Below are 17950 nucleotides of genomic sequence, written 5' to 3' on the forward strand. Positions count from 1 at the left end.
AAAAGAAACAGATTGACAGATGAAGTTAGTAGCATTTGCTTGGGCTTGAAGTGTACAAAATACCAACCTTCAATTGAAGATTTAGCAGCTAAATGAATTTTCATTAGCCAATGAAATTCAGCAACAAAAAAGTCACTAATAGGCAGGTTAGTTAAAGAATTCCCCCTCCCCCTCACTTATCTTAGTTCACGGCACCCCACACAAGTTAAATAATATCAAGACCAACAAAAGAAACTGACTGACAGATGAACAAAGAAGTCACTAAGCAGGTAAGTTAAATAATTAGTTTTTGGTTTATTAAATGCAGTTATATATTACAATTATACATTTTTGTTATTTAAACTATAAATATCATGAAATTATGGTGTTTTTTCCTCAAAGTGACACACCATTCGAGTTATGCTTGGTTTTCTGGCAAATTTTAACACACCAAGCTCAAAAGGTTGCCCATCACAAGAGTAAAGTATAAGAACTCCTCCACCCCAATCTCCTCCTTGAGAATAGAAGTATTTTGTTATAGGTTGTACATGTGCAATCATATACAACATATTTTCTTATTAGTCATATTGTTAAAAAAACAGAGACCAAAACAAACAAGGAAAAATATAGTTTTTTAAAGTATGCTTCAATTTGCTTTCAGACTCCCATCAGTTCTTTCTCTATCAGGTCGATAGTATTTTTAAACATAAGTCCTTAAGAATAGCTAGCTAAGTCATTTACAATCAATCATTGTACACTATATTACTGTTACTATGTACAATATTCTCATTCTACTCATTTCACTTTGCATCAATTCATGTAAGTCTTTCCAAGTTTTTCTGAAAGCATCCTGCTCATCATTTCTTTGTTAAAGGATTTATAACACTAGGTGTTGCTGTGGAGCAAGAGAATATGTGCCTTCCTCATTTTTTTTTTTTTATCTCCAGTCAGAAAGAGGCAGAATCAAAATTCTCATAGACCACATCTACTGGCCTGGCTTGGGGAGGGGAGAGATGAGGTGGAGGAGGGAGATAGGACTTTTTTCTCTAATGCTTTCTAGCTTTTCCTTTTCCTTCAGGTAAAAGGTTTGGATTTTTAGTTCCTGGGGCCTATACTCACATTGTATTCTCAGTAAGCTCATTGCTTCAAAACCCATTCTTCCAGGGAAAATGTAAGGGAGCCTCTGAGTTTAATTTTGAGGCTGCTACTTGGTAATTATAGGACTTTTCATAAAGCTAAACTATGACGACAATGTCCCCAGTAAGCTCTTTTAACCTCCCCTACTAATAGGGTCTTAGCATAGTCTGTGAAATAATAAAACTATACTTAGTACATCTGATCTAGAGTAATGCTGTGCCTTTATGCAATAGGAACAAATAGATGTATCAAAGAGTCAGGTCGACAAAATACCAGCAATAGTGATGAATGGAGAAATGGGGTGCATTTTTTTTAGTTCTACATAAACTGATAAAGGGAACATAAAGGGAAGAGGAATGATTTGGAACTGGGAAGGGAGTCCACTAATTAGATTCTTCCTTCATCTGACTGTTATGAACCTGTCTGTCTGCTATGGACGGCTACTCCAGGAGCAGCCCACTCATTTTCCACCCCATTCAAAAGTTCCTGCACTGCTTCCTGGTCTTTGCAGTACCAGCTAAACTTCCTTTCTTTTTTCAGTTTTTGTATTCTTTCTCCCTAAACCTGTTCAACTCAGAATCAAATCCCTTCATTCCAGAGAATTATTTCAGTCTCTTAAGCTTACAAGTGGTACTAAAGATTCATGAAAGGTATGTACCAATTAAGATACAGGTAAAAATAAGAGACTGTAGGAGAGTGTTTCTTCATAATTGTAGAAAATCTGCCTTTGTTGTATTATTGTTTCAATAAGAACATAGTGATAGGGGCATGAGATATTTGAAACATTCTCTGGGTTTAGAAAAGTGTAAAAGTTGATTTTTTTTTTGGTAAAAACAGAGCTTTCAAATGCACTTTCAAAATGCTTACTTCATCTTTTACTGTCTCTTTTAGTGTTCCTATTGGCACCGGCTATCTCATTTTAAGAGTAACCCTTTTTAGAGCAAGAGGAAGTAGCAGTTTAATGGGTCTAGATCAGTGATTCCCAAAAGTGGGTGCTACCGCCCCTAGTGGGTGCTACAGTGATCCAGGGGAGCAGAGATGGCTACAGGTGCATTTATCTTTCCTATTAATTACTATTAAAATTAAAAAAAATTAATTTCCAGGAAGCTAAGTAATATTTTTTCTGGAAAGGGGGCAGTTGGCTAAAAAAGTTTGGGAACCACTGATGGTGTCATCCATACTGAAGATGATGAAGATCCACTTCCAAGAGACAAAATTGTTGTAAGTTTGTGTAGATATTCTGTTTTGACCTATCATGAGGTTGGGAGCTACATTCTTCCACTGAATGCATAGCCAATGGAATCTGCATATTTAAAACTGACCAACTGAGCATGGTCAGGATTTTTTCTACATTTGTGTTTGAGAGAAACATTCTTCCACTCATAGTAGGTAACACGATGTGGTAAAGGAGAGCAACTGAGACCTACCTTTTTTCTTTCTTCCATCTCCCTCTACTTTTAGTCATCTGGTCCCAAGAAATGGGCCTGTGGTTTTGGCCTTTTCTGTCATTCTTTTACTGTTCTAGGTGCAGGGAGTAGAGTCTCCAACCCCAGAGCTCAAGCCACAGCAAACTCTTGGGCTACATGGGTCCAGGGCAAATCTATCTGAGCTTTGGGCTTGAACTTGGTGGGACTAATACTATTTAGGAACTGACATAAACTCTGAGCTCAATCCTTCTTCCTGTTCCATACTGAATTGGGGTTGAGGTTGAGCAGATCTGAAGACATGAGTCCAAGGAACTGGTACTGAAGCAAAGGATCATTAAATGAGGGGCTAACGTGAAAGGATACTCTATTTGTAGGTATGGTTCTAAGGCCAGCACCCGCTCAGTACAAGTTTAATGTTGGGAAGAAATAAAGGCTTCTCACGGTACTGAACTTTTAACAAAGATGATTTACTTTACCCAAATCCTGTAAGGACTCAATGGTACCTTCACTTCCTCACAGATACTCATCCATTCAGCAAGTCTACAGGATATGATGACTTGAATGGCCATAGATACTGTAAAGATTAAAATTAATATACAATAACTATTATGTTTTATAAGTTTGTTAATAATAACTAAAGTAAAAAAAAAAAAAAAGGCTAAGTAAACCAGCCCGGTCTGGAGAGAAAAGATTGAGAGGGAGGAGTCACAGAACTATATAAACAATAACATAAAGACACACAGTAAATGGAAAGGGGAAAGGAATTTTGGGACGAGGAAAGAATTATGGGAAATGAAGTCCAAGCTACAAAATTTCTCTAACAAATACAATACCCACCAAGACAGAGAGGACCAGAACCCACATTGCTTGGGCTTATTATTAGCTCTAAGTAAGGAAGCTATTTCAAAGAAGCCAAAGTTGGAGGTAGCTAGGTAGCTCAGAGGCTAACAAGTCAGTCCTGGAGACGGGAGATCCTGGGTTCAAATCTGACCTAAGATACTTCCTAGTCGTGTGACCCTGGGCAAGTCACTTAACCTCCATTGCCAAGCCCTTATTACTCTTCTGCCTTAGAACCCATACATGATATTGATTCTAAGATGGAAGGTAAGGACTTTTTTTTTTTAAGTGGAAACAAGTGGATCAAGTTTTGTATAGGGGAGGGGTTAAGAAGCCTTATGAGGGAAGCCCCTATAGAAGTTGGGGCAAAAGTTATATGGGGAGGAAGCTTCATCCTAGAAGCCAGAGTTATCAGAGGGTAGAAAATGCTGGTTCTATCACAAACCTCTACCAAATAAGTAGTTGGGGAGGCTGGAAGCAGTGTGACAAAACACCATGATTTTGAGGTATAAATTCTCTGACTGGTGTTTCTTTGATTCTGTGAGTCAAGTGAAATGGGCAGCTCTCTGAGGGGGGAATTACTCTTCAGTAATTCTGATGTTTCTCTCTGTTTGAAAGAACCTTGATTCCAGCATGGTGCTCTAATTCTGAAGCAACTTGTAAGGTTTTTAGAGAGACCTTGGAGAAAGGCAAGGGGGAACCAGAGAGAAAAGCTTTCTTGTTTTTCTCAGGTACAGGGACAAGTTTCAGGTAGGTTCAGGTACAAGTACTTTCTGTTTTTATGTGTAATAAATACATTCATATCTCATGACTTGCTAACCTTTCTTATTAACACTGAAAGTTTCTGAAGTCTCTTAGTAGAGTTAGAAATGAGCCAAATGCAGAGGTTCCCAGGGCTGCTGGTGATGACCATCATCACCAAGATAATACTCGGCACTTTCAAGACTAAATACAGACTATGTGAACCTGGACATTTCATTTTTTCCATTTCATTTTATTTTTTTAAATTGAGAATATTTTTCCATGGTTTTATGAGTCATGATTTTTCCCCACTCTTCTTTCCTCCACCACTCCTGGAGCTGACAAGCAAATCCACTGGGTTACACATGTATCATTGTTCAAAACCTATTTCCATGTTATTCATATTCGCAGTAGAGTGATCTTTTAACATCAAAACCCTAAATGTGATTGATCATGTTTTTCTTCTGCAGTTCTGTTCCCACAGTTCTTTCTCTAGATGTGGATAGCGTTCTTTCTCATAAATTCCTCTGGATTATCCTGAGCCTGGACATTTCATACTGAGCCAGAGGTTATATGCTTTCCCTGCCTTTGTGTATACACACACACACACACACACACACACACACACACACACACACACACACGAGAAGGACATTATATTTTACACTTTGAAAATTCTGTTTCTCAATAAAATATTCGAGGTCTCAAATCCTTAGCAGGATTAGAGTGCAAGGTCATCTTGTAAATCAATCAACAATCATTTACTATGACTTATTATGACTGGTTCAATAAATTTATCAGTTTACTTAAATGAACAGAAATTTGAAGGCCAATCTTAGTTTTTTAACTTGTCCAAAGTTCCACTACCTCCCTGAAGTATTATTCCTTGTGTACCTGTTACAAAGTCACATCATTTTCTATTCTTGAGTTACATGTTGCTTTAAAAGTGACTTTTGAAAAACATGTTGGCTATTGCTATGCTCTGGCACTGAAAAACCAGGTGTATTTGTTCTTTAAGGAAACTTGAAATCAATAGGCTTGATAAAATCTTTTTTTAAAATTTCCATTCTTTTGTTACTCTTATTGATCCAAGTCTTTTGACAGGTACCGAGTATATACTGTTTGTACTTTTCTATAAATAGTTGGTCATAGAAGTCAATTATATGGAAATTGACTATTCTAAATTGGATGATCAGGACATTTGCCAACAATTTCCTTTCCTTTGAATTTCTGGTGTGCTTAGACTTTTTTTCAACATTCTTTTCAAAGTTGTTGCTTACTTTTGGAAGTTTCCTTTAGATCTCATTCTAAATGCAATGAGATAAGACTGTGAAAAATCTCACCCTGAATCAATTCCTTTCTTGGTCTTTTATCCTACTGAAATGAATACTTTTTAAAAAGAACTGAAAACCTATTTGTATTAAAAGTAATGCTACGTGACAGGACCTGTCATTGCCTAGGTATTGCAATTTTCATGAGAAGGTGAAAACAATAAGACCAGTTTTGCAACAATAGAAAATAGGGACATATATGGCCACTTCAGAAGGATTTTAGGGGAAAACAATATGAAAAGGTAACAAGTCTGAGCATAGTCTCAGAGAAATTATGTCCAGGCAATAGCCCTTGCTCCAAAGTCTGGAGTCATCCCATCATACCGCAATGCCAAGGAGCCAATGAAAGCTTAGTTACTATGGAAAGGGGAAGCAAGTATTTTGAGTGATTATCACACAGGTGATAAATACCACATCTTGGACTGGGCCAATTCAGCACCATCATTTACTGCAAGAGACAAGAACAAGTGACTGTCAGTATGTATGGCTTGTGGAATCGAAAATTTTTTAAAAATAGTGAACTTATAAATACTTGTATGATGTATTGAGAAAGGCATAGAGGTGAATTTTAGCTTTCCCCTATTGTACCAAATCCCCTAAAGAAACTAAGGGCTTTGCACATTGATTGACACATATTATAAGTTATTTTGGTGTATGTTTTTGTAGAATTTGTACTGACTGTAAGGGTTTACAGTTCTTTTAGAAAGGTAAAAAATGGAAAAGTATGGGATACTCCCTGCATTCACTGGCTACTACTCTCGTAATGTGGCTATTACTGGCATGATCCAAATGTTTCCTTTTCTTCTCATACAGGGAATGACATATTCTCTAGTAATTGCCCTCAATTCTGCCTTAGAGGTTTCCAAGTGAATTTTTGGGGGAAGAGAAAGCCAATGAGAAGAAAGCATGACCCAACAGTCCAGAATTCGTCCCTGACAGCAACGGCAATTTACTCACTTTTGATTAAAGGGGAAAGATGCAGTTTTCTTACCTTGGAATATTTATTAATATTATTAAATCAATCTCATTCTCTCATATGTTATTCCTGAATCTTTATATTTACTGACAACTAATGTTCAGTTGTGTACCAAGAGCAGTTGCAACTCAGTTAATAAAACATGCCATCAAAATAATATGAATTATTTATCTAAATTAATCCAGCATTAAAATACTGTTTCAATCAAGAATTATGGACAAACCTAAAGAGAAGAATGATCTTGGATTAAATATCTGCCATTTTTGGTAAAAGAGGGAATTTCATCAGGTGTTCTGGAGAGACAAATCCCACAAACATTATTTGACTTTAGCCATAGCCCTCCTGGAGTGCCAATAGTCAGAGAGGTACCTTATAACCAACAGTTTTTCATTTCTATGCTATTCCTTGTTTTTCTCACAATGTCTCTTGACTCACATCCTCAAATAAATGCAAATGAATCTGAATACAAAAGTCTCTACTTCCATCCAGAGCTCAGTTGAGATTCTCATTTTGTCTCCTTAGTGGCCTCATCTTTACTTATCAAGAAAGTTTCATTTCTAACCTAAAGGCAGGATGGGGTGGATAACAACATTGTGTTTTTAAGATTCATCTCTCTGCTTTTCAGCAGCTTCCTCCATCATGCCAAACCCAGAGATTACATTCTTGTCAATAGAACTTCATTACTTAGTGGAGAATTGTCTGTCTGAAAAGTAATGTGATTTGTATTACTGCCACGGTTAGAAATTTTGAGGTCCCTTCAAAATCTGCTGTGGCCAATTGATGCCTGGAATTATATAATACATCATGAAAATAGATTTGCATTTTACAGAGCAAGGATAACATAATTCAATAGAACGAGAATAATGCCAGAAATTACACTACCATGTAACTAAAGCCAGATATAAAACATATATATGTTATAGCAGTAAATTCTATCCACAGAACAAAAGCAAATGGGTATAACATAGCAAGCTGAGTCCTATAAGATAGAAGATATATGTACATCAGCTGCTAAAAATATGTTGAATGTAAATATTTTACATTGGCTCAAGACAGTCAATTTTTCATGTTCCAAACTATCTACACACACACACACACACACACACACACACACACACACCTTTGAAAAAATGCACATATGCATGTGTTCTATATATTCACACAATCATTTCAAAACAGAAAACCTAATATATAAATATGTGAAATATTATATATGCCAAAATAGCAATACTGCAAATATGTCAACATTTTGTCAAATAATGAAATGCAAATCTCAACAAATGGCATAAAATATGTCAATAGCTAATTACATAAAAATATATCACATTCACCAGTTTAAAAGGATTTACTTGAAATTTTATTTTATTTTCAGGTCCAAATTCTCTCTTTTATTCATCCACTAAGAAAGCAAAAAAAAAAAAAAAGCTCATTACAGATACATAGAATCATCATGCAAAATAAATTCACATGTTAGCCATGTCCAAAACAAGAAGGAAGGCAGGAAAGAAAGAAGGAAGGAAAAGAAAATGTGTTTCCATCTTTAGTCTAAGTCCATCTCTTTTCTATCTAGAGATAGTCATCATGAGCCTTTAGAAATGTGGTTGACAAGGATACTACAGCAATATATCACAAAGATCATTTACTATCACCAAGTGGAATTTATACTAGGTATACAAAGCTGGTTTAATATTAGGAAAACTAATCAGTATAATTGACCATTTTAATAACCAAAGTAACAGAAATTACATGATTATCTCAATAGATGCAGGAAAAGGTTTTGACAAAATACAACACCCAGTCAAATTTAAAACACTAGAAAGCATAGGAATAAATGGGTCATTCCTTAAAATGATAAGTAGTATCTATCTAAAATCATCAGCAAGTATCATCTGCAATGGGGATAAGTTAGAAGCCTTACCAATAAGACCAGGAGTGAAGCCTCTATTATTTATATCGTACTAGAAATGCTAGCTTTAGCAATAAGAAACAAAAGAAATTGAAATTAAGGTGGGCAATTAGGAGACCTTTGTAGATGATGTGATGGTGTACTTAGAAATTGAAATTAAGGTGGGCAATAAGGAGACCTTTGTAGATGATGTGATGGTGTACTTAGAAATTCCTAGAGAATCAATAAAAAAAAAAACAGTTGAAATCATTAATAATTGGGGCCAGTTGGGTAGCTCAGTGGATTGAGAGTTTGGCCTAGAGACAGGAGGTCCTAGGTTCAAATCCGGCCTCAGACACTTCCCAGCTGTGTGACCCTGGGCAAGTCACTTGACCCCCATTGCCCACCCTTACCACTCTTCCACCTAGGAGCCAATACACAGATTTAAGGGTTTAAAAAAAAAAGAAAGAAATCATTAATAATTTCAGCAAAGTTGCAGGATACAAAATAAACCCATGTAAATCATCAGCATTTCCACATATTACCAACAAAGTTCAGCAGCAAAAGATAGAAAGAGAAATTTCATTTAAAATAATTCTATACAACATAAAAACACCTGGGAATCTTCTTGCCAAGACAAACCCAGGAATTATATGAGCACAATTACAAAATGCTTTTCATACAAATAAAGTCAGAACTAAACAATTGAAAATATTAATTGCTCATGGGTGGGTAGGTCAAGCTAATATATTAAAAATGGCAATTCTACCTAAATTAATTTACTTATTCAGTGCCATGCCAATCAAAGTATTAAATAATTATTTTATAGAACTAGGAAAAATAATAAAATTCATCTGGAAGAACAAAAGATCAAGAATATCAAGGGAATTAATTAAAAAAAAGTGAAGGAAGGTGGCATAGCAGTACCAGATCTCAAACTGTACTATAAAGCAGTAATCATCAAAACAGTCTGGAACTGGCTAAGGAATAGAATGGTAGATCAATGGAACAGATATACTAGATATATAATATACAGGCATAAATGGTTTTAGCAACCTAGCGTTAGATAAAATTAAAAAATCAAAGATCCTACCTTTTGGAATAAGAACTATTATATTCATAACCTGGGAAATGATGGATGCCACCTTGAATGACAGGGAAAGCAGTTGGAAGATATTGGAATGTTCCCAGGTGCCGTGAGCCGGGGCAAACATCGGTTGGCCTGGCAGTATAAATAACCCTGACAGCCACTTGGAAGGGTCTTTGGTCTTTGGTTTTTGGTCTTTGGGCTCTTTAGGTCTTTAGGTCTCTGGATCTTTCTAGCTCTTTAGGTCTCTAGGTCTCTGGGTGGTGAAGGGAGGTTGGGAGGTCTATGAAGAAGAGAGTAGGAAGAATCTGAATATTTCCTGAAGACTGTGAGAGCTAGATAGTGAGAAAACTGAGAGAATAAGATCACCAACACAGCTGCATCAATAGCAGTCCTTATTCTCTGTCTTGGCTGTGGCCAGGCTGGGCCAGAGGTGTAGTGGAGAATAAAGCTCCAGCTTCTACTAGATCAATAGCCTCCAGTCCTGATTGTCAACTAGTTATAGATATTAGATTGACAGGGTCTCCAATCTCCATTCCTGTCCTGTTTATCCTTTCCCTGATTATAGATTATAGATAAAGAGAGTTTATATCATGACCCTTGGGGAGGGAGTCAATGCAGTCAGATATCAAATGTAATCCAAGGCAGTACACCAGGTCACTATGATCTTAAAACAATACATAATATAGAAGAACATCCACCTTAACCTATACAAAAAATAACCAGTAAGGATCAGGATTGGCATATGTGATAACAAATCCAGATATTAATGGTTAAAATAGGTTGTGCTATTTCAACATCCATCATCCCCCTAAAATACCTGGGTATGATTTTGAACCACAGGTAAGGGAGAGCCAAAACTCCTTTCCACAGTGTCAAAAGGACATAATCAATCCAATCTTCAAATGACATTGTTCCCATCATTGCTCAAACCAACCAGCCATACACAAAATCAGTGTTATTATTAGCCACAATTCCTGACTAATAACAATCAATCAAACAATCACAAGTACAATTGCAATCAAGTACAAACAACAGAGAACAAAACACAAAAAAAATGGTACAAATCCCTTTCTCTGGGGCTACTCCAAGTCTAATAGTATTTTGCCTACCCACAGAGATTTTATGAATGACCTGGGGTGGGGGCTGAACAGCTCTGAGCAGCTCACCACTGGTTGAGAATTTTCAGCTCACACCCAATGGCTGATCTCCCTCATAGAATGTTCAAATCCTTCAACTTCCTGTGTGTTTCTAGTAGCCCAAGAGTACACTTCCTGTCTGTCTCTCTGTTACCCATCCACCTAACCTTTTGGGGTCCTCCCTGGGCAGCTGTTAGAGAAAAGGGGAAATTATAACAACTATCAAGGGTGATCAGGGTTAGTGTTCCTCCATCATCTGCAACTAGGGAGAATACATAGATACATTCATATCACTATCTATATCTCCCTAGGCCCTTTTTTGTTTATAACAGAACTCACTGTTTAACAAAAACTGCTGGGAAAATTAGAAAATAATATGGCAGAAACAATATCAATATTTCACACCAGGAGTATATATACCAAGATAAGGTCAAAATGGGTATTTGATTTAGATATAAAGAGTGTTCCCATAAGTAAATTGGGGGAACATAGAATAGTTTGCCTGGCAGATCTATAGAGAATGGAAGAATTTATGACCAAACAAGAGATAGAGAGATACAAACAAGAGATAGAAATAAGATGTAAAATTAATAATTTTTATCGTATTAAATTAAAAAGTTTGTGTGCAAACAAAATTAACATAGCCCAGATTAGAAGGGAAACAACAAATTTTTATAACAAATTTCTCTGATAAAGATCTAATTTCTCAAATCTATAGAGAATTAAGTCAACTTTATAGGAATATAAACCATTGCCCAACTGACAAGTGTTCAAATAATATGAATAAAAAATTTTCAGATGAAGAAATCAAAGCTATTAATAATCATATTAAAACATTTTGAAATCACTCTTGATTAGAGAAATGCAAATTAAAACTATACTGAGGTACCACTTCACATCTATCAGATTAGCCAATATGACAGTAAAGTAAAATGATAAAATTTGGAGGGAATGTGGCAAAACTGGGACACTAATGCATTGTTGCTAAAGTTGTGAACTGGAATGGTCAAACCATTCTGTAGGGCAATTTGAAACTATGCCCAAAGTGCTATAAAATTGTGCATACCATATGATCCTATAATACCACTACTTGGTTGGCATCCCAAAGAGATCATAAAAAAGGTTAAAGGATCTACTTATCCAAAAGTATTTGTAAAAGTTCTTTTTGTGGTGGAAAACAATTTGGAATTGAGGGGGGGTGCATCATTTGGGGAATGACTGAACAAATTGTGGTATACGTTGGTGATGGAATTCTATTGTGCTATAAGAAATTATAAGATAATTTCAGAAAAATCTGGAAAGATCTGCAAGAATTGATGCAAGCAAAATAAGCAGAACTAAGAGAATACTGTACACAGTAACAGCCAATATTGTGTGATGATCAACTGTGAAAAATCATCTGCTCTCAGTAAAGCAATGATCTGGGACATTCCTGAAAGATGTATGACAGGGTATGCTATCCATCTCCAGGTAAAGAATTGTTGGAGTCTGATGGATGTGGATCAAAGCATACTACATATCTCATACATATCTCATATACATACTACATACATCAGTGTATTTATGGTTTTATTTTGTATTTTTGTTTTTGTATGAATGTGCTGTGTGTTTTGCAAGATAATAAAAATTTAATTTAATTAAAGAAAAAAGAAATGTGGTTGGTCATTGTGTGGATCAGAGCTATCATTCAGAGTTGATTGTCTTTGCTATTTTGTTGTTATTATATAAATTGTTCTCCTTGTTCTGCTCACTTCATTTTACAACAATTCACACAAGTCTTTGCCATGTTGTTGGAACCATCTCTTTCATCATTTCTTATAGCACAATAGTATTTCATCACATTCATTTACTGTAACTCATTTGACCATTTCTTAATTGATGAGCATTACTTTGATGAGAATTACTTTGTAATTCTTTGCTATCTCAAAAAGAGTTTTTGCACTTTAGTCCTTTTCCTTTCTTTGGTCTTTTTGGGATATATTTCTAGTAGTAGTATCAATGAGTAAAAGGGTAAACACACATATACATATTTAACAATACAGATTTGGTATGTGTAAATAAATTTGTCCATCCGGTTGACATTGGTTGGTTGCAGCCAATTTGCATAGAAGATCTCTTCCCACGAGGTTTGAAGGACATGATGGCATCAATAGGAAGGTGTGTTCAAGAGTCAGAGGTCCAAATTTTAACATTTTAACTTTTAGCTTTGGGACTTGTTGTGCTACCCCAGAAGCTCCTCTTACTCTTAAACTGCCTTGAAATTGACATCCTTCAGGTGGTTTTCGTAGTACGGAACAAGTTGCCCCCATGTCTAGTAATCCCTCATAGTGTACCCACCCCCCCAATTTCTAGAGTAACTAAGGGTTCTCCATTGTCATTGGACTTCACTGGCACTAAGGGTAGTAAAGAATCCTCAGTATTTTGTGTACACTTGTCATTGATTCTGTGTTGCATATGGTCTTTTGTCTCTAAACCCAAACTTCCTATAGCACCATTAGGCAAGTTCAGTTTAGAATCAGGATTACAGAAAGCAGGCTTAAAGAGCATACTCTCACTGAGAGCTTGTAAGTCATTGTCATTATTGCAAATTCCATGTTGGCTTTCATTAAGGGCTTCAGAAATGGAAGTTTGATTTGATTTATCTTCCACTCTGCTCTTTAAAGAACTGTCAAGCCTCAAATCAGCAATCTTTCCTTCAATAGTCTCCAGGATTGTATGATAGTTAGATTGTGATCCCTTCACCATACAACTACTGATTCAAAAGCTGACTGATGTTCCCTATTTTGTCCTACTGTTTTTGTGACTGACATTAGATGATTTTTGTTATCAATCACAGCAACAGTCTCATTGATGTTATGTTTAGCTACACTGATTTCAGAAGAAGACAACTGTTCCCTGTCTCTTCCCCAAAGGTTAGGATGAAATTCTGTAGCTAAGGGGTTGAGAAAGGTGGATTTTGACTTTCCTACACAGCTGCTATCATCTTTTAAATCAGTGGGTCATTTCTTTAAAATCAAGTTCTTACCAACATCTAGACTTTTTTGCTCTTTAACCTCTAACTGTGACATTGTGTCTAAAGCAATTGAATGGGAAAGAATTGTTGCATCTAATTCCCCCGAGGTTACTGAAAGTGTTCCTTTCTGGAAACTTTGTAAATCATCCCCATAATGTTCTTTATCCAAGCTGACCCCTTGCTTTTTACTTGGAATAAAGAGAAGAATTTTATTTTTTGATGATTCTAAACCCATTTGCAAATCTTCTTGATGTGATTCTTTGCAATGGTTTGATTCATGCTTCTCACCCAATGTGTGTGATATGAAATGAGAAAGCTGATCCCTTATATAATCATCCTCCTTAATGCCAAAGATTTCTTTGCGCATTTGCATTATCTCTTCCCATTGCTCATTATCTACCACAGACCTATGTGTATCCTCTGTGTAGATTAGTTTAGACACTTTTTCTATTTTTCCCTAATTTCTCATTTTGTTTTCCTCATTTCTATTAGACTCTGCCACACCCAAATTACACTGATTGATAGGATTTAAATTAGAAATCTCGATTCATAATGATTTTTTCGGTTTCGTTCCCATTTGTATACATCTCTCCATATCATCTAACGAAGGTGTTTGACTGTACTTTTTGCATGTATGATTGCAGCAAGTACCTTCATGTTTTTCTTCATTATGCCTTTTTGATCATTATTCCTAGCCCATTTTGAATTATAAAATGTCTTTCTATTATCTCTTTGATTATTGGGTTTTGAAAAATCTATTTGTTGCTTATATCTACAAAAACGAATCACATGCCTGATCCTCCCACACAAGTAGCATCAGGGTGCTGATTTTGATTTTGGGGTGCTGTTGGCAGGTTGTCTAAATTGATTTCTACTTGTTTGAAGAGCAAAATTCTTCACCTCTTCAATTTCTTTCTCACGTTTCGACTGCTTCAATTGCCTCTTCAAGTCAACTATGATCTCATCTTTATCATTGTCAGATTGCCTAGCCATTCTTACTTCTTTCTATTTCTAATCATGTATATACGCTGTATGATTCCTAATATCCTCCAGTGGTAATGATTCCCACTGTGGACAACTTTGCCTGAAATAATTTTGTATCGGGCTTGACGTTCCCTTTACAAATTGTCTCCTTATATGATCAATTGTATCCTGGGCATGAGTGTCTCTAAGTCCTGATATTATTTCTGCTGCTTCAATAACTCTGTCTAGAAAACTGCTCGGGTGTTCTTCTTCCCCTTGCCTCAGTTTCTCAAATTTCTGCCAAGCATTTGGCCTTTTTGCAAATGATCTCATTGCTTCAATAAGATCAGCCCTGCATCTTAACAAGTACCTCATGTTAGTGTGTTGAGTGAAATCTAGATCTTGATGCACTAGCGGCCATGATTCTAAATTGGGGTTCGTCCTAGTTTCATTCAGGAATTTTTCCTTTTCTGAGGGAGTGTAAAATTCCCCCAAAAGAAATTCTACATCATCGAAACTAGGGTTGAAAAGTGTGAACACCCTCTTTAATTCTTTTAAACTTTTGTAAGGCTTTTCATAGAATCTAGGAAAATGTCGTTTTAAAACCTCCATATCACTAGGAGTGAATGCCTTGTATGTTTTGACATGCACCACCCCCTCTCCAGGTTGGACAATAGTCCTGTCTACTATTGGTAGTACAGAGACCACTGCATTCTGAATCGGTTGTTCTTTCTCTGTTTCCTTTTGCCCCAAAAACTTTGATTCTACAATTTCTAGTTGTAAGATCGTATGTTTATCAAGTTCCTTTCCTTCACGTATTTGCCTCAACACTTGGAACAGTAGTTTGATGTTCTCTACTAGTTCCTTGTTATCATTATCTTGTTTTGGATGAGATGCCTTATAATAATTAAACAGATGAGTCAGGACCGTGTTTGAAATTGCCAAAAAATGCCATAGAGACAGAACAATTGCCACAGCTGTTGGTATGAAGCATATACATTCAGCTAAAGTGAATGCAAACCATTTGTAATAGTCATAGATTTCAATTAATTGTTGTATCAAGTTTGGTACTTTTATCAGCCAAAACGTATATAGTCCCTGCATAAAAGACCAAATAAGCAGTGACAGACTGCTTAATACAAAAATCATTCTTGTGACATTCATTTTCTTTTCTTCAGAAGATAGTAGGTTTCGTTTGACTTGGCTCGCCAGAATGTAATGGGGATAATTTGAGGAAAGGTGTGTGGCACAAGGGAATTTTTAAAGGAGGTTATCAGGGATTTGTTAAGATAGTAAATCTAGATTACAGGTAGGCTGGAATAAGGAGATTCAGGATATAATAGGGCTGAAGTCAGGAGTATAACACTGAAGGAATAAGATCTTCAGGGAGAGGGAGAATTAATCTAATAGGCAAATACAGCAGGGCTTATAGACCAAGACTCAGACTTAAACACAGGCTGAGGGAAATAGACTAAACTGAAATTAACAATCAGGCTTTAGTTAGTTTCACAGGAAGGGACTTGTTTTGAAGTTACACCTTCCTTCAAGATGGATACTCCGGCTTCCCTTCAAGCCCAGAGTATGTTGGTTCTTTCCCTCTTCTTCCCTCTCTTAATAACTAACTGACAAATTATACTAATAAGTCTGTTAAAACACAAAAGGGTTTATTATCTTCAAAAGGACGATCTGACAGGAAAGTGGATTAAGGAAGCCCTAACAGTTGTCTCAGGAACCTCAGGTGGGGGAAGGGAGGCAGAGATGGAGTCTGAGTAAGGACCTGCCTTTGACTCAAGCTTACAAAGTGCTCTTGATATCTAAAGGGAATAAATGATGACTGACTAGTTTCTTTATATCTAATATTGTCAATTATAGTTAACCCTTCACGAATTTGAACTCCTCTCTAATTACTCTCCTTATTAACTCCACAGACATATAAGGTAAGGGAGGGAAGGTAGGAAATAATATTGGGAAGGAAGATATAACAGGTTTATCCAAAATAACAATTTCTTAAATAAATATTTCAAAGCTAGGCTAAATTTCAATTCTACAGATAGGTAAGGAAGCCCTCAGCTGGTCTGAACCCTCTCCACGAGAAACCCAAAACCAACTTACTCTTCCCTCAAGATTCCAAACCCCTAACTGATTTCAGAACTCAGCCAAAGCTTGAAAAAACTATATGACCCCCTCTCTCCATACTACACTATTCACTTCTCCAGATTTAGCTGATACACTGTAAGTCTAACAACTTAAAATTTCTTACAATGCTATCCTTTGGTGCCAAATATTTAGGTGTATTTTAATTAATATTATGCAATGTAACTCCATTCTTTGTAATAACATAGGCTGCTTTTTATAGTTCTCTCCTGAAATAATATGCTATCTATCTACATCTGGTATATCAGGGTAAAATACTTAAGGATTCAATCTTCTCATAACACTTTTAAAATGTTATGAGAGATTATTTATGCTGGTATTGACTTGATCCCAAAAAAGTAAGCAAAATTTAGTAATTATAACCAATTAATTTTAAAAGATTATTAGGCATCTTCAATGCTGACTTTAATTTCATTCAATATTGATAGAAATAACCTTTTTTCAAATCTCAGAAAGACCATTTCAACTTTAAAATTTCAGAAAGACCAATCAATAAGACCATTTGTGGATTCTCATCTGGAATCCATCCTAAGTCTTTGAACCTTCACTACAAGGAATATTTCGGGTTAAGATCTGAAGAGTCTTTGGTGAGCATGCTCACAGATCCCTTCACTTTCAAGTTCTTTTTTCTTTTCTTTTTCCTTTTTTTTTTTTTTTTTTTTTTTGCTCTTCTAATTAAGTCAGTACACATTTTCTTCACTGATTTAACATTGTGATTTATGAGAGAAATCCTAATCTGGCAAATGACCAATTACATTGACTGTTTTCCTAATGTTGAAGAATTCTTACATCCTTGGTATTAATCCCAATTGTTCATATGAATGATTTCCCTATAAAACACTATAGTCTATTTGACAGGATTTTGTTAAAAATTTGTGAATCAATATTCATTAATGATATCAACCTATAACATTCCCTCCTGGTTTAGATTCAGTTGATTAATCCTCCCTTTTTCTATTTTTTAAAATAGTCATTTATAGAGATGGGATTTGCCCCCAGAAGACCGTTTTAACTGCATCTCAGAAATATTGTTATACTGTCTCATCATTATCATTTTCTTTCACATAATTATTTCCATGATAGGTTCTTTCAAGGATTCACTTGATACATAGTAAAATTTTTTTTCTAACCCATTAGTTTTATTCTATGTATTCGATTGTTTAATTCATTTACATTTGAAGTTATGTTAAATTTATACTTTTGTCCTTTTGGGCTTTATGCATGGATACTTGGCCTACTCAGCAATTTTTTATTAAGGTCATCATTGTGAAGTGGTTAGAA

The sequence above is a fragment of the Gracilinanus agilis genome, chromosome 3 (assembly GCF_016433145.1).
Source record: "Gracilinanus agilis isolate LMUSP501 chromosome 3, AgileGrace, whole genome shotgun sequence".
Classification (NCBI taxonomy): Eukaryota; Metazoa; Chordata; class Mammalia; order Didelphimorphia; family Didelphidae; genus Gracilinanus; species Gracilinanus agilis.